This window comes from Paralichthys olivaceus, chromosome 1, assembly GCF_024713975.1.
Source record: "Paralichthys olivaceus isolate ysfri-2021 chromosome 1, ASM2471397v2, whole genome shotgun sequence".
Taxonomy (NCBI): domain Eukaryota; kingdom Metazoa; phylum Chordata; class Actinopteri; order Pleuronectiformes; family Paralichthyidae; genus Paralichthys; species Paralichthys olivaceus.
In genome coordinates this window covers 23,459,428-23,481,052 of record NC_091093.1, presented here as the reverse complement: position 1 = coordinate 23,481,052, position 21,625 = coordinate 23,459,428, and the positions used below count along the sequence as shown (strand labels likewise).

Genomic DNA, 21,625 nt, shown 5'->3' with positions numbered 1-21,625 from the left:
AAAAGCTTACAGGCTGACGATGGGATCGCTTAAAACATTTGTGCCACAAAACCAATTCTAACGTCCATTAACCTGCTTCCGGTAGATGTCCCTGGGGTTAAAGGTCAAGGATTAATGCATATTTCACTGTCACACTGATTCCCTTATGCCGGAGGTGTGGTTTGGCTTAGAGAATATTTATAATTGGGTGAAGCCAAACCCATTTTTTTCAGCAAGGGATAGTGCCATAGCAATCAATAACAGTGCTCATCTGACATAATTGCTGAATTTTATGTCAGCGAGAGAATATGAGTGTTCCTTGAGGCACACCGATATTCTACATATAGCAACCGCAAATTGGTCCCTCGTGCTTTAATCACACAGGCAGTTCAAATCATTGACTTTGCAAATCATTACATCTCACAAGGCATTGTGTTCAAGACTACTGATGTATTGAAAGGATGCTGCAACAAGAAGACACTGCATGGATGGGAAATAATTAGAGTTATTTTGCAGGGTTCTTATAGTAATTTAAAACAAAAGATTAAATTAAACTCACAAGTGTAAGATGTCGCAGGGATGGAGAAACAATTGCGCTCGACTCATTCTATACAGAAGAACATTGTCTTAATTTAATTTATTGGGTGTTTATTTAATACTTATTATGTGGGTCACAACAGTAAGTGAGTCCTAATTCAATTGCATGAAAAGACTTCCTTAGGCCACTTTTCTTGTGTGCGAACACTATTTTAAGCTCCATTTATGGTGTTCAAATTAAACATCTCAGAGTTGCTGGAAGCTTCTTGTGTTAATGGAATCCCACATAGTGGATTGTGTGGGGAGGAGAGCAGATGAATCTGTATTCCCTGAATGTGTCTGGGCAAAAATCAATAAATGCAAGCACAGCTCCTCGCCTCTGACGGCTGTCCCTGTCTTTGCATGGTGAACTAATAGAAAAATAATAATTAAATCCAAATCACCAGATTAATTTGTTTTCCATCAGTCTCAGGAGAGATCTTTTTTTTCCTGTTTCTTTAGTGGCTCATTATACTTTCTAATCAAGACAAAAAAAAAGTCCTTCTTTTAGACAGACATGCTGTCTCCCTTCCCCCTTCTCTTCCCTGTGGTGTGCTTTCTCGCATTGCAGTCATTGTGCTGGCACTTATTATGTTACAAATGACTGAGGTACGGCAGGCATTCTCAGTGTGCATGCAAAGAGGGCCCACCCTTCCACGCTGCTAGTGCCTTCTCCTAATGACGATGCTCAGAGTGCCCCACCACGCCACCCCATGCAGCCCTCTCCCCATATTCCCGCCCCCATGTGCTCTCTTTAATGAAGATTCTCCAATGCAATTAAAAATCCTTGCTTCTTGCTGCTACTGTATGACAAACAGAGCCACTGTCATTCCTCATGGCCTGTCATCCCCGCAACAAGAGGCGGAGGAGATGGAGAAATACACCAGGGGGACAGTGGCTAGAGAGACAGATAGAGAGGATCGTGTGTGTGTTGTGTGTGTCAGTGAAGAAGAGCAAAACCCCCCATCTCAACAGGTAATGGAAAGGGGCAGAGAGAAAAATCAATGACCAAAGAACATGGAGAGCGAGCTTATAAAATGGCTTTAACTGCACAGCACAAGCTGAATAAGGGCTTCTGTGTCCATCCGCCGAACTCGGGTGATCATGCATGTTTTATCAGACCCCCACCCCACCCCACTTTTTCTTCGTATCTTTTTTTTTTTCAAATGTACAAAGATAAATTCTATGCATGTATCAAGCAAAGAAAGTTTGGGTGATGCTTTTGGACGTTGTGACATAACAGCAGATCGGGAGAGAGAGAATAATTTGCCTTTATGGTCATTTATAATGTTTATGAAGCATTAATATGAATGTGCCCGTAAACCAACACTCCATCACGCTGCTAACAATGGCTTCATTGTTTGCGTGTGATTTATGAGGTATCTATAAACTAACAGCCGACAGTTTGTTAATCCTGTATAATACCTGTTAAAGTGTGTACAGCCAGTGGTGATGGGACACACCAGTTGGCTCTGGCTCCTGGTGACCCATCCTCGTCAGGGTGGGGCATCATAAGAACAGTTGCCCACTCCATCTGCAAAAAAAAATAAAAAAAACACCCCACCACCACCACCACCACCGCCCCTCCAGCCCACCCCCTTGTTGTTTTCCAGTTGAATGAAATAATCTTCCCCCGTCTGGAAACCCAGTCTGGGTCAGAGGGCCTGCGTTCAGCCTGTTGCTTATTGTGTGTTCAGCAGAGGAGGTAAAGCATACAATTAGGCACAGATGGCTGTCTTTGCCAGGCAATGTATTGATCCTATCCCGAGGAAGATCTGTCCCATTTCTGTGTTGTTGTTTTTTCTGTGTGTGTTTGGCAAATGCCTTCATTTTGGAGCCGGTGTTATCTGTCTGATTTGCGTTTGTTTGATCATGTTTTTCTGAGCCATCATCATTTGGTCAGTTAATAGTGATACACATGGGGGGATTTCAGTGGCTCAGTGCTGAGAAACGACTGTAAGTTCATTCATGAAACTGGGATTTTACTGATGTCGGATAAATAGAGGGATGGAGATTCTGAAGGGAAATGGAAAAATGACTGTTTATCTTGTACTCAAAGCAATCAGACACAGCATGAGCCCGTTACCTGCTTTGATATTGTGGTGGGTCTGTGTTTAGTACCTCATGTGTACATGATAATATCACATTCTGGATTTTAAACCATCTCAGAGTTCTGACAGAGTTGATCAGTGACACCTGCACATCATTTCAGTGTCTCGAATATAAGAGTTTAAACCATTAGTCATATGATCAATAGATAGAAAATGTATCAATGTTTATTACGATGATTGTGTTATTAATTAATATGCAAAATGCCAAATATTGTTCTTTAGTTGTCGATCTGTGTTTAGTACTTCATATGTACATGATAATATCACATTCTGGATTTTAAACCATCTCAGTGTTCTGACTGAGTTGATCAGTGACTCCTCCACCTTAATCCAACATCAACTGTCTCTAATATAAGGTTTTAAACCATTAGTCGAATAATCAATAGATAGAAAATCAATCAATATCTATTACGACGATTGTGTTAACATTTCATATGCAAAGCACTAAATGTTGTCCTTTTCCAAGTTATCATGATACTGAACTTTATTCTTACAGCACACTTTGAAATAAATACATAAGAAATTAAGTGTCACCACCTGATCTGTAAGTTATTTTTTTTTTTAAATCAGTTCGATTATAGTGAAAAGTCAGGATTGTTGTTTGTTTTATCTACCAAACAGTCACCAAAAATATGTTTGCGGTCAGATGTGACAAAAGAAAAAGCATGTGAGGGAATTTCTGATCAAAAATAGCTGCTGATTAATTTACTCACAGCAATAAACCAAGTAATGGTTGCAGCTCCAGTCTTCATTATTCTTAGAGCAGAAATTCAAACCACAACATGCATCATCATAATAATAAATAATCAAAGTGATAATAAAGTGATATCTTCTTACTAAATAAAAACCAAACCCCCCAAAAAAACATAAAACCGTGTTTATGTGTTTATTTTTTATTCATGCGTGTTTGTTTATCATGTCATGTGTTTGCACTGGCGGCCGATCATCGCCATGAGGTCCGCGCACGAGACGCAAACAACCGGATAAATAAATAAAGTTGCATCGATGTGACTCGTTTTTCTGAAAGTGAGGACGGTCAACGAGAGGATCCGTCGTTTCCGCGGCCGCTGCACAAATGATAAGTTTTCTTTGTGTGGCGGTAGTGAGCTGACGTCAGGTCGGTTCCTTGAAGTGGAGCTGAATAAACCTTGAGAAGAGTCTCCTTCAATCTGCTGTTAGTAACTAACACACACACACACACACGCGCCGAGACTCAATTACTGCCCAATTCCCTTCTTTATCATTCGTCCCCGACCTCTTCCACAAGCTAAAGGAGGAAAAAAAGAGGCGAGAAGAAGGAAGAAGACCGAGCCGAAGTGTTAGTAGAGCTCAAAAGAAGAGAAACCCCCACGTTGGACATTAAGTTAAGTGTCGAAACTAAAAAACAAGGTAAGTGTTTTATTTCCTCTGACGCTGTTTTTTTTTTCCTTGAAGCCCATCGCGGATAGAGGAAGAAGAACAAGCTGCTGCGCAACGGAGCTGCCTTCGTTTCTCTTTTCTGTTTCTCTCCTCTCCGCGTTTATCACAGAGTTTTCGCGTTATTCCTCCAGCACTTAGACGGTGACACGGCCGACGCCAAACGGCAAAGTTTCTCTCCCCCTCTCCGCTGCTCTTCCCCCGGCGACCCGACAGTGGGAACCGTCTTTGTGTCCCTGCTCTTCTCCCTGTTGGCTGCTGTTGTGTTTGAAACGCTGAAAGGAATCGAACTTTTCTCTCGTGGTTCACCGTGTCGCCCCGCGGACAGTGACCCGGGTGAAAGCGCGGTGGTTGCGGGTTGTTTTTTTTTTTTTTTAACGTGTTTTCGCGGAGAGAGGAGACATGTGGAGGAGGAGAGGTGGGGGTGGAAGTACGAGGCTACCGCCGCTGGTCCTCGCTCGTCGGTCCGTTTTAAACCCATCCGCTCTAATGGCCCCTGAAGCCCGCAGACACAAACAATTAGCAGCAGACCCACACGCACCCACACGGCTGGACGTGTTGTAAACGTGTCTCTGTGTCTTTCTTTCTGTCTCTCCGAGGAAGGTTCGGGAGTTTTTCCGCGTTGTTAGCCGCACTGCTCGCCTGCCGGCCGGGTAGCTTCAGCCGCCGCCGCTGCGGTCGCTTCCTCGAGCCGAGCAGGCGAAGCAGGCGGCGGCCGAGTTGTTGAAATTTATCCCTTTGTGTATATTACAATATCCTCCATTCCCCCCCCCCACCCCCATGCCCCTTCCCGAAACAACAAGCCTCTCGCCATCTTGGTTATTTTAAATTCGTCCCCTCTGAAGCACCCCTGTCGTCCCCCTCTCCCCCCCCCCCCCTCACACATACACACTCATACAAACACTTTTAAAGGAAATGGATCCACGTTTTTTTTTCTCATTTCGCAAGTTTTACGAAAAGTTTTTAAAGACTTTTTATTAAAAAAACAACCCCACACACAACATCGCGTGCTGTGGCTTGGTTCTTAAACATGGTTGATGGTTTGTCAGGGGTGATTTAAAGTCGTGTTACATATCAGAAGATGGACGTGTGAGTGTCTGTAGGACACATGAAGGGAGCTGCAGGTCAGGGCTGTGCAGAGAGGCTGCTGTTTTGGTTTCCAGTCGTAATTGAATAAAAAGCATCACGGTGTCTTTTGGAGAGGACAATGTGAAAATGGGGGTTTCAGCGTTTTAGTCACTGCTGCTTTTTGTTTATCTCTGCAATTGAACATGAATGAATGGAGGGAGGAGGAGGAAGGAGGGAGGGAGGGAGGGAAGGGAAGGGAGGAAGAAAGGAAGGATTTTAATTACCAAGAATCCTATTAAGGGAACGACAGCAAAAAAAAAAATTTAAATACATTAGTGGATGTCACTGCCAAATTCTACCGAATCACAAAGTTGTTTTAATTGTGTGATAGTAACGACAGTATTTATTGTCCTGTTGTGAAAACTCTGTTGGCGAATGGTGCAGTGTTTGTTTACACAAAGTTGAATTGATGTGTGATTGATTGACAGGTTGTACACACACACACACACACACACACACACACACACACACGGATCACCCCTGGCTAAGCTGTACTGCAACAGTTCAGACAGGAGGCTCCTCTTATCCACTGACTGGAAAACAGTGACCTTATTCAATTTCTGTCGTCCATCTTAACAAGAGATGATCACCCTCCTTGTCAGAGTTAAAAAAAACAAAAAAAAAAACAACTTGATCTCACTTCTTCTTCTTCCCCACGTCCCGCAAGCAGTTTGAGGAAGAGGAGGGGGAAAAAGAAAACAAACTGGAAAAATGCTTTGAAATGGAAAATGTGATCATTTCACCTCCCACCTCTTTTGTTTGCCCGTTTATTGCTGCAAAGCTGGAGTGCAGAGGAGCAGATGTTTAGCCAAACACGAAGGCGCGGTGCCTCTGTCCTTATGGGGATGGCTTTCCCTCCTTTCACTGCTGATGCATCTATATGACAGCTGCTTGATTTCATGGAGCTGCTAAGAAGCCATTAGTGGTATCAGTGAATTGAAACGGAACAGTGTCTCACAGTTTTCTACCACTATTACAGCTGTCTATTGTAAGCGTCATTTTGTGCAGATTTGTTTGAGTGTGTGTTTGTGCTTGCGCTGCTGGTGTGTGTGTGTGTGTGTGTGTGTGTGCGCAAGTGCTGCAGCTGAACATACAAACCGACAAGAAGTACTAATATATTTGTGCAGTGTGTTTTCTCATAATTTAAGAGCGAGTGAACGAGTGAGCAAGTGCAAAAGTGAAATAAATGGGGGAACGAATGTGTCAGATTCTGTGTGCCATGTTGGTTTGAAATGAAAGCACACTGTGCCACCTCAAGCACACTCAAATCAGAGATGTCTCTCCTTGCCAGACCAAGGAAAAAAAAAAAACACAACTCTCAGCTGGAGTTTTATTCTCTCTCTACCTTTGCTTCTCTCTCTTTCTCTCTCCGTCTCTTTCTCTCTATCTCCCTCTCTCTCAAATTGGAGCTGTTGTTTTTGAAGAGATAAAGGAGGACTTCCGCTTGACTTGAACATTCAGGAATTAAGGATAGACATAGTTAAGCCCTATTTGCATGTCTACCAAAGTCACAGCAAACGGTTGCTATTGACTAAGCTGATTAGGTGAAATTAGGTTCACGAGCTCTGTGTCTGGGGGTGCTGAATCTGACAGAACTTGGACAGCTTTTGAGAAGACAATCCCATGAGCACACAATGCTGTATTCTCTATAATCCTTTACTATTGAATATGGGGGCTATCGTTTTTTTTTTCTGGAGGAAACTCATAGTTTGTGGGTTTTTAAAGGAAATGTGGTGAATTGAGATTTATTAGGTGTGCAAGATATATCGGTCGAGTCATGTGTATGAGGTAATGTTCACTTAAAACTATGACACCGCATTACTTTGTATTGGGATTAAAATCATGTCCAGTGGATCAGGCATGTAAATGATTAAGCTCTTTTGTTTTTGCCGTAGCACAGTTTCTGTTTAATGTGAAAACCGCTACCCTGTTGTGTTCAAGAGCAAAGGTGATATTTTCCCTGTGTTTCTCAAAACTTTTGTGATGATTCGGTAGAACTCAGTTCCACATTTTGATAATAACCAAAGCTTGTTTTCACATGTGGCAGCCGTATCACAGTCTGCGTCCAAAGGTTCACCTGCTGTAGAAAAAAACAAAGTGCTCATTCCCCTGCCTGACTGCAGAAACTGTAAAACTATACTGTTGAACAAATGAATCAATCACAGTGTTTTGATGTATTTGCGTCTGTACCAAGGATCACGCTGAAATTGTTGTACTCACACTGGTGTCATAATTGACATTAGAAATTAGTTATTGGAAATTTTACTACATTTTTCCACATTGTGCATATCTGGGAGTGAGTTTGTTGCTCATTAAGTCTGTCACTGATTGTCCGACTTTTACCCTGGGCCTCAATATGTGCTGTATAGCCTGTGACAAGATATATGCTATGATTATGCATGATGATTAGAGACTGAATAGATAAACACTTACTTGTGCAAATGTATCTAATTTAGATTCTTTTGAAATGGTCTATATAGAAAATACTTAACAGTCAGTTTATGGGTTGCTCCTAACCTAAATATTTCTTGGCACTGATGTCAGTATTTTATATTTAGACTGAGATTAATCAGACCTACAAACAATCTATTGATACTAATGGCCATCTGGGAGCCCTGTCAAATCTCCGCATGTTAACGCTGACACAGAGCTGTAAAATTTAGAGAGGAAGTCGAGGTCTGCTCTGTGTTAACTGTGATTCAAGAACTAATATTAAACACAGCAGTCCCGGACATATCCCCCCCCCCCAAAAAAAAATCGGTCAGGCATTTTCACATGAATGTCCATGCACATATACACACAGAAAACAATAATGACCAAAATGAAATAATGCACTAGGACACAGAGGACTCAAACAGATGTTAGTGAAGTGGACATTAATCCCATGAGGCCTAATGATCCTTTGAGAAAAGGCTGCATTTCGGCAAAAGCCCTAAAAGCTTCTAGACATTAGATTGATAATGTCTCTTATTGCTACAGATCTGCTGTGCGTCTGTCTTGGCCTCTGCCGTTCTCTGCTGTGCTACAGGCCCGCGCAGGCAGCACACTTATTGATACGTGATCACATGGCCTTGCAGGTTAATGTCCTCTCAGCTGGGAAGTTGGTTAGCACTCAGTTGATCTACCTAACCTTATGTTACCTTGCTATTTTGGTAGCACTGCATGTGCACTGGATGTCCTTATAACTGTCAGGGTGCACAAATAATTGTCTAAAGTGCATGCTCGCTGACAGCCACTTTTATGAGCCTTTTCAAACATCTTTCACCAGTAGTGTCTACCTGGGTGAGAACTGCATTTTGTAAACCAAGATGGTGAGATTGAGCACATTCAGTGTGTTGGACAAGTTCAGCTGTTGATTAAGACTCAACACCCATATTAGTTTTCTGTACATTTCTTTGTGGATTACTTTTGGTGGATTAATTACCGAACAATAGGCAGTGTAAAGTGCAAAGGGGTCACCTCGTGTTGACTTTCAGGAGACAGAAGACGGAGCAGCCAAATTTGGGAGGGAAAGGCGATAAGCTGCTTCTTTGCTGTTCGTCCCCTGGGCCTCTATTTATCATTCAATGTGAGAATTTCCTTGATGAAAGTCAAGGTTGTTTGTGCATGCTCTGTCTCGTTGGGATGCCTGTTTTTTCCACCAGCAAGGTGAAAAGGTTGAATTTTTTTCCCCCCTCCAAAGAGATGCCTTGTTTGGAAAGTATAGGCTAGTTTCTTTTAATGAAGTCTCAAAAGGTCTGATGATTTTCCACTTCAGGGCTGTTTTTGTTTTGTGCATTAGTGAGGTGGTGAAAATACAGATGTACTCCCTGTTTTGTGGAGCCATAGAACAAGATGCATGCATGCAAGTCTTCATAATTCACTTTCTCCATCACAAACTGGCATGGTAAAGAAGGGTATCGCTTTATGTAAGCTGAAAGCATCCATTCACATGGTCTTTATAGAAACTCCAAAGTGACAAGAAACAAACAAAAAACATGGCAACATTATGAATGCATTTCTCCTCATGAAAAGGAGGTGCTCTTAACATTAGCTGAACTGACTATATTGGAACGGATTTTGTTTCCCCTAAGAAAAACAAACAGTGTCATTCTGCCCGTCTTGTCTGAGTGCCCATCTTTTTTATTTCAGTAGGAACTTGATTATGGAAATATTGACGAGCTCTGGAAACCTGCTATTTAGCACACCTTGACATTTCCCAATCTGGAACAGGGGGCCTGTATTTACACTTTTTCTCCAGAATTCTCCAATGCTGGCTCAGGTGGGAAAATGATACTGAAAAGAAATAGGAAGAAGGTTTCGGATGTGGGAATGGGAATCATATTGGTTTTCTATTGGTGTGCCTCCTGGGTCAGTGGGGTTCTTGATGATACTATAGAATAGGTTGTAGCAGGCTGGGGAGCTGCAAGCCTCGGTGGGTGTTAGGACACACACACACAGACATCTACACATGCACAGACATCTACACACACATACACACACGCCTGCTGTCAGAACACAAGCATTTACGCAGAGGGACAGGACACACACACACACACACACACACACACACACACACACACACACACACACACACACACACACACACACACACACACACAAATGCATGAAATTGCGCCTCGACAGCCCCCATTTATTGATCTTCTTCAGCATTTAAAATCTGGTCACTGCTGCCACAAAGGCTTTTTATTTTAGCTGTGCTGGCAAAGCGCTGCTCCAAGCTAAGCCAGAATTTTAAATATTTAACTCCTACGTACGCCATGAGAAATGACAGGGATAGAGGAAAACAAACAGGGAAGCAGTTTTGAGCTGTGCAATAGCTATACGTGTATTTGTTCAGAAGCATGTTTTATGTAAACCACCCTCGTACAATCAGCTCTCACTGTGTCGGCTGCGGAAGCGCCACAGTGTGTGAGTAAAGAAAAAAATCTCCATATACAGCACTCTCTCTCCTTCATTTGTCTTGAAGTTATGTTTTCTTTCTTCACTCTGAACTCAACTTTACTCTGCACTGACCTACATGGCCTCACCTTGTTAGCAGCAGAGGCTGAAGTGCAAGCAGCCACTGGATTAGTCACTATTGGACCTGGGACCAGTGGCTGTTTTTACCATTTTAAGGTTTATAAAAAGGATGCTTGTATGCTTGTGGGCAACTCTACTATGTTGAAGCCCCTTTGCATGCCATCTTCCAATCATTATAATCTCTTTTCTCTTACTATGGTGTGTTTCCCTTCCTCTGTTCTCACTGCACACAAGACAATGTGTTTAAAAAAAATCCCAGTTTATTTCCCTTTTTTCCGTTCTTACGAAATTTGACAATGTTCAGTTATTCACGTGCAGGTGGTGTGGAGGAAATGATCTGACTGCTCTCTCTGGTGTCACTACATTTCAAAATAATTAGTCCTGAAAAGGTCAAAGCACATTTCAGTGATTCCGAAAAGCTCCCACATTATAGTTTGAAGATGTGTTACATTAACGCTACTTATTAAAAAGCACCACCAGGCGAGATTTCTCATTCAGCTGAACCTGCTGCTGCTGCTGTTGTTTTTCCTCTTGTCTATCTATGAAAGCCTGGACCAGCTCAGTCTGTGGCATTGTCCCGCTCTCCCCCTATCTGTCTGTCTGTCCCTCTGTCTCTCTTTCACTCCATCTCTCTCTCTCTCTCGCCTGCGTGCTCTCTCTCTGAACGATGACACTGAGAGACAGCTGTAACGTGAGACGCCTCTCGATCCTGGCAGGGGCTTCGAAAGCTGAGGCAGAAGGGAGGGAGAGGGCCTTTATCTGAGACTGGGGGCGCTGACCTCCCTCATTCCCCTTCTCTTTCTCTTCTCCTTTCTCTTCCCGTCTCTACGTCTGCTAACGTATCCTATCCTCCCCCCACCAACAGCGACCAGCAGACCGCACTCTTTAAAAGAAGTGTCATGTGAAAGCACTGTCTCCTCACTGCAGAAACCTGATGAATGGAATGGTGAATGCTGTTGCAGTTTGCACCGTTTAGAGCTGTTTGTTTGCCTTTACATTCATAGTATCTCTCCTTGTTTTTGTCCGGGGTTAGATGGATGCAACTTGTTATTGTCAAGGGTTTATGAATACTGTATATTAAGTGATATTTGTGTGAAATGTGTTTGTGATCTTTAAAAGAATATTTTGTGTGTGTGTGTGTGTGTGTGTGTGTGTGTGTGTGTGTGGAAACACCCACACATCCCCGGACTCTAGGCTATGGCTGCTAAATCCTCTGTGAGAGCTCCCATGTGTAATCCAAACATTTAGAGCTAATTTAAGCATGCAGGCAGGAGCAGCATCCTTTAGGAAACAACAGCTCGCACTTCACTCTCTCTCCATCCTCTTCTCTCTCTCTCTCTCTCTCTCTCTCTCTCTGTCTTTCTCGGTGTGTGTCTGCATGTGTATACTTCGTATGTGTTTGTGCGCACATGTCTTGTCGCTGGAGGGAAATGAAAGCACTCAATCACTCACCTGTCAGAGTACTTCAAATTCTGTCCATAACACACACACACACACACACACACACACACACACACACACACACACACACACAAACTCACACTTACACACACACGGACACATATGTGCATACGCACTCACCCCTGAGGGTTTGACAGGACTGGCCCTTTATTGACTCCCTTGATCAAGAAGACAGCAGATCCATTTAATAGACGCTCCACACACACAGAGGCATTGAAATCAAAGTGGACTCACATCTGCTCTCCACACATCTCCACCGTAGCCCTCTCCTCACACACAACAGAGCTGGCAGTCATTTAAAACTGGCTGTATTGGTTGTTGAATTAAATTTCGAAAAGCCAATACTGATAGACATCACAATGTTTTCATTACGGGATATTCAAACAGTCTCTCTCTCATATTTGCGATGTCATTACTCCAAAATAGCTCTGAATCGCCTTTTCACCCACTTTATGTTACTGTATGGAGGGTAATTATGTCATGCTACAAGCCCAGCCTGGGTTACAGGAATGTTCGGTCGGCCTTGGCCCCTGTGCTCTCCATTTGGCCATGTTTTGTGCTGAGTGTTTTGGAAGGCCAGTTAGCCAAAGAGGGTCCTGGGAGGAGTTGTGACAGCTGTGTTGGTCACGGCTTATTCTGACCTTCACACGTCATCTTGATGGATCGTCCAGGCTGTAACGATACACTGAACCTGTTGTGTCGGCCTGCGCTCGCCTGATTATCCGCTGGTGATGATCTGCTCACATACTGTACTGATATCATTGTTCCAAACACAGCTGTGGACAGGCACCAGTGAGGACAGGTTGACTGCATATAGCTGAATCCAAAATAAGGAAGTGGATAATTAAACAGTGGTTATAACGGAAAAGCAAAACATGCATTCATAGACAAAAAGACACATAACTGAGCCTGTTATTCTGTATATATACATTCACAGTATATACTGTATATATACTCTATATGCACTACTGTTCTGAAATTTTCACCAGTCTCCGAGTGCTTTACTTTATGTGTGTGGTGTAACCTGTTCCCTTGAGATGGCACTTGCTCCATCAAGTCGAGGAAGAAACCATTTAGTGGAATGACAAACACACGTATATGCACACACACACACACACACACACACACACATACACACACATATCCGCAGCACCGGGAGGCTGGGAGGATTTGAATTGCACTTAGACAAACGTTCCTCATACAAGTTCTTTATTCCTCCGCCCGCTCCCTTGCTCTGCCCAGAACATACACTCGCTCACATACAAAGGTACTCGCATAGAGATTCCATTTTGTCAGCTTTCAGCCCCAGATCATGTAACGATAAAAGATGCTGCCCTGCAGTTTAACACTGCCAGTAAATCACAGGGCAAAGAAAGCTATGAGAAGCACTTATTTTTAAGCAGCATGAGAGACCACACCGAAGGGGGGGTTGAGACAGATAGGATAGGGTAAGACAGAGAGAGAGAGAGAGGAAGAGAGAGCTTCTTTGTGCACTGTGTACTGGCATTGTGTGTGATGATGAGATGAATCACTGCTATTTAGGGATTGGTTTCCTGCAACTGATTGTGTGACGACTCTGTGGCGGACAGACTGTCAAGACTTGCCTGTTTTGTTCTGGGGGCTTCAGGAAAATGTCTGCGGCCAAGTTTCGCTCGTTTGCTCCCACAGGGACCTGGTGTGCCAGAGATCAACAGAGACGACAGAGACAAACACCTCACTAGTGTCGCTCTTCTAACAAGACATCAAATATTAAAAAGCAAGGGATTATGGGGCAATCTCAATATGTGTATCTTCAGAGTACACTTGTTTTCCAACAGTTTTATTGAGGTTTTTTTGTAAAGAATAGTTCTCTCTCTCTCTCTTTCTCTCTCTCTCTCTCTTTTCATTTATCTCTCTGTCTGTGGCTTGTACAAAAGTCCGACCCTTGTGTTTAACCTCATGCAGATGCCTGACTGCTGCTGTGTGACTACTAAAGTAAAGTCAACACCAGTGTGGGTGAGGGAGGTTGGGGTGGAGGGGTAGATTAGGGAAACCAAACAAGACAATTCAGAGAGACGTCACAACAGTTTGGTTGTACACTGTCCATGTGTAAGCATGCCCTGGTTGTGAATGCAGGTAATTATACGTTTGCAGATAGTTCCTGTTTTTGCATTTGCTTGTTTTCCACCTTCTCAAGTTAATTAGATGGAAATTAGTAAGTAATGATGGCGATTATAAAATGACATTTGAATTGTTACTCAAAAAATGTATTAAACTTAATAACTTATGGCAGTAATTTGTTTAATCACTTTGTTAAAGGCCAGAATAAATCGCTTTGTGTCCCTTTTCCCCTAAAGAAATGTTTTTTTTCTTGAAATATAAAATGATCAAATACTTATTAAGTCTGTGGTTGGATGGGAAATGTCCTTTTGATGTTTTATTAGTTAGTTGATGATTTGACTGAACTCATTGAAAAATAATATGCAACAATTGGGAATCATTTCAAGTTTTGTAATTTCCTTTATGATGTAGTCTTTTAAAGCACTTATTAAGTTTGTTTTGAAAAGTGCAATATAGATCAAATTATTTGTATGGTTTTTTATCTGCATCACATTGCACACACCTCATAAATATCAGTCTTCTTTTTTTCATCATGATCCATGAATGAAAAAGTTGAAGAAAAAAAAAAAAAATCTTTGCTCTCTGTTCTGGATCTGCACCAAAATGTCATGTTCTTTCTCAACCGATACTGTATCCTTTTACCAAATTTCACAGTAATCTGCCCAGTAGGTTTTTGCGTAATCCTGCTAAATAACAGACAGACATAGACTAAACCATGGCTTCCTTTGCAGAGGTTAGTATTTTGCAGATAGCTGAGACATAATCTGCAGATTAATTGATCATGAAAATATCGGTTAGTTGTAGCCTTAATCAGAAGTTGATTTATAAAGACACTGAGCACTATGGGAGTCTGAGGGAAATGGTGTGTGTGTGTGTGTGTGTGTGTTTTGATATTTTATCCATCTGCTGTTGATGTAAAACTGGTAAGATCTTAGAATAAAATGAGGTTAATAGACTGACAGCTGGATTCTCAGTCAGGCAAATGATGGTAGGCAGCGCTGGCTTTCTTATCCACTGTAATTCACCTGTGTCGTGGCTTGCAAATCATTTTCCGTGCCGAAGACCTATGAGCAGAGATCCTTTAATCATTCACTAATAGGCCTTTATGAAAAAGCTGAAGATGAATTTAGCCTACCTGGCTCTCTCTTATCATTATCACTGCTATGAGTTATCAAAGTATTTGTGTGTGTCTGTAGCCTGTGCGTGTGTGTACATGTGCATGCGTGCCAGTGTGTGTTTGTGTGTTGCATGAGTGTAGATAATGAAGGGATCCGTTATAGTTGAGTCGCTCTGGTGATTATCAACACAGTCAGTCTAGGTGATTTCTGTTCAGTGATAAATTGAGCTGTAATGACAGATGTTTGCTGCATTACGTGCCACTGACTTTGACATGACTGGAGGCCATCTGAAAAGACAAAATCACTTAGGCTGATGAACTGCAAAATACCCATTTTTTTTAAATTACGGCAGTCGCTCCTACTAGTGACATATATAGTAATTATTAAATCTCTTTTTTAACTGCAAGATTGATTCTTCAAACTATCTATGTCGTCAACCAGATCCGTGACAATGAAGCGTCCACGAGACCTGTTTCTGTCCCTGTTGACCAGATGGATGTGTTTACTGTCAACAAAACCTTGTTAGATAGCTACCCACAAGTGCTTTAACACTGTGTGTGTGTTTGTGTGTGTGTAAATGTCTATAAGAAACTGAAGCTTGTATTTACTGTGTGCTGATACTGTATAACCACGCTGGCACACGGTAAACACACAACCGACATTTGAGTTTTGTAAGTTTGTGATATTATTTATAACCTTGATTACAAACAATATGATAAGTGTATATAGAAGCTGTAACAGCCGTGTGTGTCTGTGCACCATAACAGGGTGGCATCTGTTATGGTGAGCTACTTAGATTAAGCTCAGGCTGCAGCGCGGGAGGGCCTTAGAGACAATGCATGAGAGATGGGCGTGAGAACGTTGGTAAGGCTTGGTTCTCTGCAAGAACTGTCTTGTGTTTAGGGAAAATATCCTCACACTCAAAACTCCAGTGTCGAGATCCATTTCTAACAAACAGGTTTTACAAGAAAGGGCTTGGGGAGAAAGAGACTTTGTGTGTGTGTGTGTGTGTGTGTGTGTGTGTGTGTGTGTGTGTGTGTGTGTGTGTGTGTGTGTGTGTGTGTGTGTGTGTGTGTGTGTGTGTGTGTGTGTGTGTGTGTGTGTGTGTGGCTACAGAGTGGTTCAGATGTCACTGTTTGATGCACCTGAAAATCACAAATACTAAGCTGTGTAACTATAACTTTGATATTCAGGAAGTTTCAGGGGCTTCCTTCCCTCCAGGCTGTTGAAAAGCAAAACGTCCAGCACCATCACAATCATGTATATAACCTAACCATTCAGATTTTTAACCTTAACCACACGGTTTCGTTTCTGCTTTTTCTGCAGGTGTTACAGCAGTTATGTCAAAGAGCTGAAGACATCTCTAACAGTGAGTACTAATATCCTGGTATTTGTTTGCGTGTTAAAGAAGCTTCTTAAAATATATATTGTCACACACTTCTGCTTTCAGCCGTTTTTTTATATGGCGCACCAGAACAAACTTGCAGACTCCTCCAGTTTCAGGCCTAATTTGATTTTCATTCAGGGAAAGAGGATGTTTTTTTTTTCTATCCCCCAATTAAATTTAACAAGAGCCCCTTGAAAAGCAGTTGCTATGATTACATTACGAGTTCGGGGTTCATTCAGTGAATCAAGCAATTAATTAGATTTCTCCCATTCTAATCAGAATATTTGTATGAAACGTACGCGCCTAATAAACATCCTTTGAGTTTGCTATCTGCTCAGAGCCAACAGCAAATGTAAATGGTTGTTAACAGTGCCTTACAGCACTTCTGGGTTAGGATCTTGGATTGTGTCTAGTTGTTTATGTGTATTGCCATGTGCGGCTTTGCTCTCCTCTCCTCTCCTTGCCCCATTCTTTCATTCTGTTGTTCTTTTTCTCTCTTTAAATGTGTGTGAGAGCTATAGCTGTACTCTGGGGCGCGGCTCAAGGCTTCACTTCACTTCACACACACACCAAGGTGGCAGTTTGTTGTTCCACACACACAGACAATGACTTGCACTTTTCTCTCTAGCCTTACTCAATGGCCTTGTGCCTGCAAATGTGTCACCAGATCAAATGGGATCTTTTATGAGAATGTTTTTTATACTCAATGTAGAGCTCAGGGAAATACTCGTTTCACCTGCAACTGGCTCTATTTAGCCTTGTGTGTTACCAGACCTGATTCTATCTGGTTTAACCCTCAACGCTTTATACCTGCCTGTGAATGATACATCACGCCTCGCAGGCTCGTACGAGATGGTTGTATCAGTGGTGATAAGTATTGATGAGTCCTTTCTTGGGGAATCAATTTAGCCTTGTAGCTGAACCCCCACCACCATCACCACCACTACTGGCTGTTCATGACTGGTGCCTTGGCTGCCTGACTCAAGCACAGCAGAGCACAGGGAAAGATGGAGCTCATCCAAACAGCGATGGTGTAATTAGCTGACATTTGTTGCTTGGAAGACAAGAGAAGGAAAAAGGAAAGAGCTGCTCAACTCAAACACCCAGAGGAATATGCAAATGTTGAGGGCGAGGGAATGAAAGTCTAATGTCTAATGGCACAGAGATATAATTATATTACATTCACGTATGCGTGTGCGTGCGCGTGCGTGCGCGTGTGTGTGCGTGTGCGTGCGTGCGTGTGTGTGTGTGTGTGTGTGTGTGTGTGTGTGTGTGTGTGTGTGTGTGTGTGTGACTGACAGTGAACCCATTGAACTTCATATGAATATTCTTGTCAGTGTTTTGCTACAAGAAGGCATAAACCACTGGTCTTCAGCAAAGACTGATAAATATGTTAGAATAAGAATGAACAACCAGGACGCTTTCTCTGCTATAAGAGATGACGCCTCATTCCTGCTGCTGTTCTTGTTTTGTACAACACGTCTTATGGATTTTTAACTACACTAGCTAGGCAGCTCCACGCTGCCCACATGAAGCAGCCATCCACAACCGGGCTGATTCTCTGTTTTCAGGAAGGTTGTGCGTGTGCATTCGTGTTCTCATGTCTGTTGTTTTTGTGTGTGCATTTAAGGGAAAGTGCTGTAATGCATGTGGACTATCTGAACTTAAGCCAAGGTGCTGCGTGAAGGAGCAGCAACGCTTACGCAGCCCCATCTGCTTGATCCAAGCTTGAAATGCAATGTCTTTTAATGACAAAATACTGAGTGGCTGGGAGGTGTGCAGAGAAGGGAGGAGTGTGTGTATGTGTGTGTGAAATAGAGAGGAATAAAGGGAGAGGGAGAAGGAGAGAGAAAAACATCTCGAAGGTCAGGAGCAGCGGGCGGCCGTAGGGGAGAGACACGTGAGACAGAGATAGTCTTGCGTCAGCCCCACAGCAGTCCGCTCTTTATGTGTGTGTGTGTCCTGTGAGGCCAGCATTTTCATCTGCATCCCACTGTGTGTTACAATGAGGCAGTATACCAGTGTTTCTATTCCAAGGGTCTTGATCTAAAAGATGGATAGATGGATAGATAGATGGATGGATAGATAGATAGATAGGTTGCACATTACAAATCGCCATGAATCATTTAGTCGTTGAGCTACTGATAATTTTTTACATGGCTCTTGTGACAGTGGAAGGGGAAATTACACCTTCTTGCCTGAAGGGAAAGAATCTGTGTGTCTCGCTGCCTGTCACAAAACCTGATATGGTTTCATCAATCCCAGCGACTACTATCATTTTTCAGCTCTTATTCATGAGTCCTCTTTGTTTCTCACAGTGTCTTTTTCCCAGTGCCCTTTCAATTGGTGCTCTGTTAGATTGGGGAAGTGTTAGAGATAACCCCTAAACATTTAGTACTTTGTACTTGCCTCGGAGCAAAGATTGTTAAAAAGCTGCCGCGAGATTGTCCTCGGGATAGGCAGCAGCGTAGATTCAACAGACACACTCCAGCATTAGTTTGGGCTTACCCATTCATGTCTCTGTCTCTTTCACTCTCACTCCTACTCTCTCCACACACGCACGTTTGGTCTCACACACACACACACGCGCACACACATTCAGCTATCCTTGTTAGTTGCCTTGACTTCTATTCCTTCTGGATAGCCTAGTTAATTAGCCTGGTATCGCCTGGTAAATGAAGTCATATCAAACATTATCATTAACAACCTTGTTAAATTCCGATGTTGAAAAGGTTTGCTCGTCACAAAATGAATCCCTCTTGTTTGGCATGATGTATTATTACTAGAGCCTAACTGATATAGATTTTTGGGGGCCAATACCAATATTAGGGCCAATATTGGCCAATAAATATACATTGAAAAATAATAGGCAATGATTTCTAAAATGTTGTTATTGCATTATTACAAAGAAATGTAATTGAGGCTTGATATTTTACAGTTTAACCATATTTTCTGAATTGTTCATTCTGTAAAATAACCCTCAAACACGTCGTCATGTCTGTGGACTTCCTCCATCTGGTCTGTTTTGGTTCAAACAACTTTTACAGACGGGCTTTGCGGAGTCTGTGGGTTTGCTCTCGCTGAAATAATACTACATTTTGCTTCTGGTGTCTGCTCTGTCGTCAGGCCATGGACGGTCCGCCATTGTTTTGTCACCATGAAAGCTAAAAACTGTTAGCACACCCACTGTGCCTGCAGGCAGTGAAGGCAAAGCGTTGTACAGACACACTGCCCTGCGGTCGCAAATACATACAACTCATAGGAAACAAAGCGCCTCAAAAGCACTGTCATTCTTTAAGCACCGAAAATGATAAAATACAAAAAACACCAGGGTATTAGTACACACACACACACACACACACACACACACACACACACACACACACACACACACACACACACACAGCCTCCCTTAGCCCATGTGGTTTCAACAAGGTTCAGTTCTCTTGCCAGACTTTTGAATCACCCCCACTGCCAGACAGCCTCCACTCTCCTTGTCCCCATGAAGGCCTGCAGCGTGGGGTGAGGCTGCTCTTTTACAGACCCTTGTGCCATGAATCACTGCTCGCACCCAGGGAGCCTCAGTCCACTCGGGGGCCGCCTGCCTGGACGATAATGTGCGTGGTCATTTGGGGGGCCATTTTGAATGGAGAGCCAGACAAAACAGGAGCTAAAGAACCCAAGCTGTGAGAATTCCCAGAGAGGGCAACAACGGGTGTGTGTGTGTCTGTGTGTTAATGTGTTTGTTGTAGTAGAGGAAAATTGTTGGGCACACAATGCAGAGTTGTGGGTGTCATGATGCAACATAACAGCATGCCAGTAATTTATGAAGCATCAGGAGAAGACCTCTCGACCTAATACATCACAAACCTTTTAGCCTTCCACACAAACAGGATTGCAACTTGAGCCCCTTGGACTCAACCCTAATGCCTGGATCGCTGCTAGGTTTGAAAACAGGAGATGTTCAAGCCTTTGCCTGAAACCTACCTATCTCATCATGGTCACGTTAAATCAAATATGTAATCTAAGATATATATTTTTTATTGGAGTGATTATAAAAAAGTGGCATTTCTGAACATTTGAGGGATCTTGGCTAAAGGTTCCAACCTGCTTATTTGTGGTGGCATTTTACATTTTATGTTTGTAGTCCTCGCTGGATTTGACTGTTGTGTTTATACTGAACATTTTGCGTTAATTCTTCAAAGCCAAACCAAAAATATTAAAAATCAATAATTATCATTAAATCAATCAGTAAGCTGCTAATATAGTTTGTGTATGTTAACATTGCAGGGGCTCAATTTTATGGAGATGATAACCCAGACCACACACACACACACTCTCTCTCTCTCTCACACACACACACACACACACCAGCTGTTGCTCTATTAGAGCCTCCAGGTTTATTGGGTCTATCTGTTCTGTTTATGGCCAAACCACAACTCCTCAACTGTCTTTTATTCCTTGGTCTTTCTCTTTAACATGGCCCCCTCATCTTTTGACATCCCTCACAGCTTCCGGCCCCAAACCCCCTTCCCCAGATCTTCTTTCTTCCTCTCTCTTTACTTCAAACACAGCACACACCAAGCGCACAGTCCGCTATATGGATCTGGTTTTCAGACTACAATTTGAGCCTGTCGCAGGGAATAGTCTGTCTCTACTGGGCCTGTGCGTGTCCCAGGGCCTGTGGGCCAGGCCAGGTTGTAACCTGGATACAGCTGCAGTCCAGAAGAGCCATTAGCAGTGCCAGGAGGCCCCCGGCTCCCAGTGAGAGCTCATTACTGTATTTGTGCAGTCACACTTCTCCTATGAAACACAGCAGCGTGCCTGGTGAAACTAGCCAGGACACTGAGCCTCGGGGAAACCATTTCATCTCCATTTGGAGTTCTGAGAGAGTGAGGAGGCAGAGATAGAGAGAGCGAGAGGTTTCATCGAAAGAGGACAAAGAATACTAAAAATGACATTAATCATTTAAGACATCCAGATTTTCATGTTACCGAACTGTTTGACTGTGTTTGTTGGATTTCATTTGCTCCCTGTTCAGTGTGTGTGCGGGTGCATGTGTTTGTGTGTGTGTGTGGATGTGTGTTCTCTGAGGCCCAGTTCAGCTGTCTGGTCTGGTGTGCAGATGGCCGAGTTGGGGCCCTCTGAATTAGATACCTTTTTTCTTTCCCCTGTCTCTTTATCGTCCTTTTTCTTTTCCCTTTCCTCCTCTCTCCTCCTCACTCCTCCTCACTCCTCTGCTCTAGCCTTTTCTGCTGGGTTTCATTTACCAGTTACATCCCTGGCTGCCTCCTCTCTTTCATCACTGCATCTGCTGAGGGCCATCT

General features: G+C 42.9%; 1 protein-coding gene across 22 annotated transcripts in view; it reads left to right on the top strand.

Moving 5' to 3' along the window:
* The first annotated feature begins 3,726 nt into the window (after positions 1 to 3,726).
* Positions 3,727 to 21,625, top strand: part of baz2ba (bromodomain adjacent to zinc finger domain, 2Ba) — a 65,735-nt gene continuing 47,836 nt past the window's right edge. For 21 of the 22 annotated variants that reach the window (XM_069525751.1, XM_020080073.2, XM_020080069.2 and 18 more), the window contains exons 1-2: positions 3,727 to 4,055; positions 16,238 to 16,280. The gene's annotated coding sequence lies outside the window, so the exon portion shown is untranslated. The remainder of the gene's footprint in view (positions 4,056 to 16,237; positions 16,281 to 21,625) is intronic. The other variant, XM_069525693.1, reaches the window with a different exon arrangement.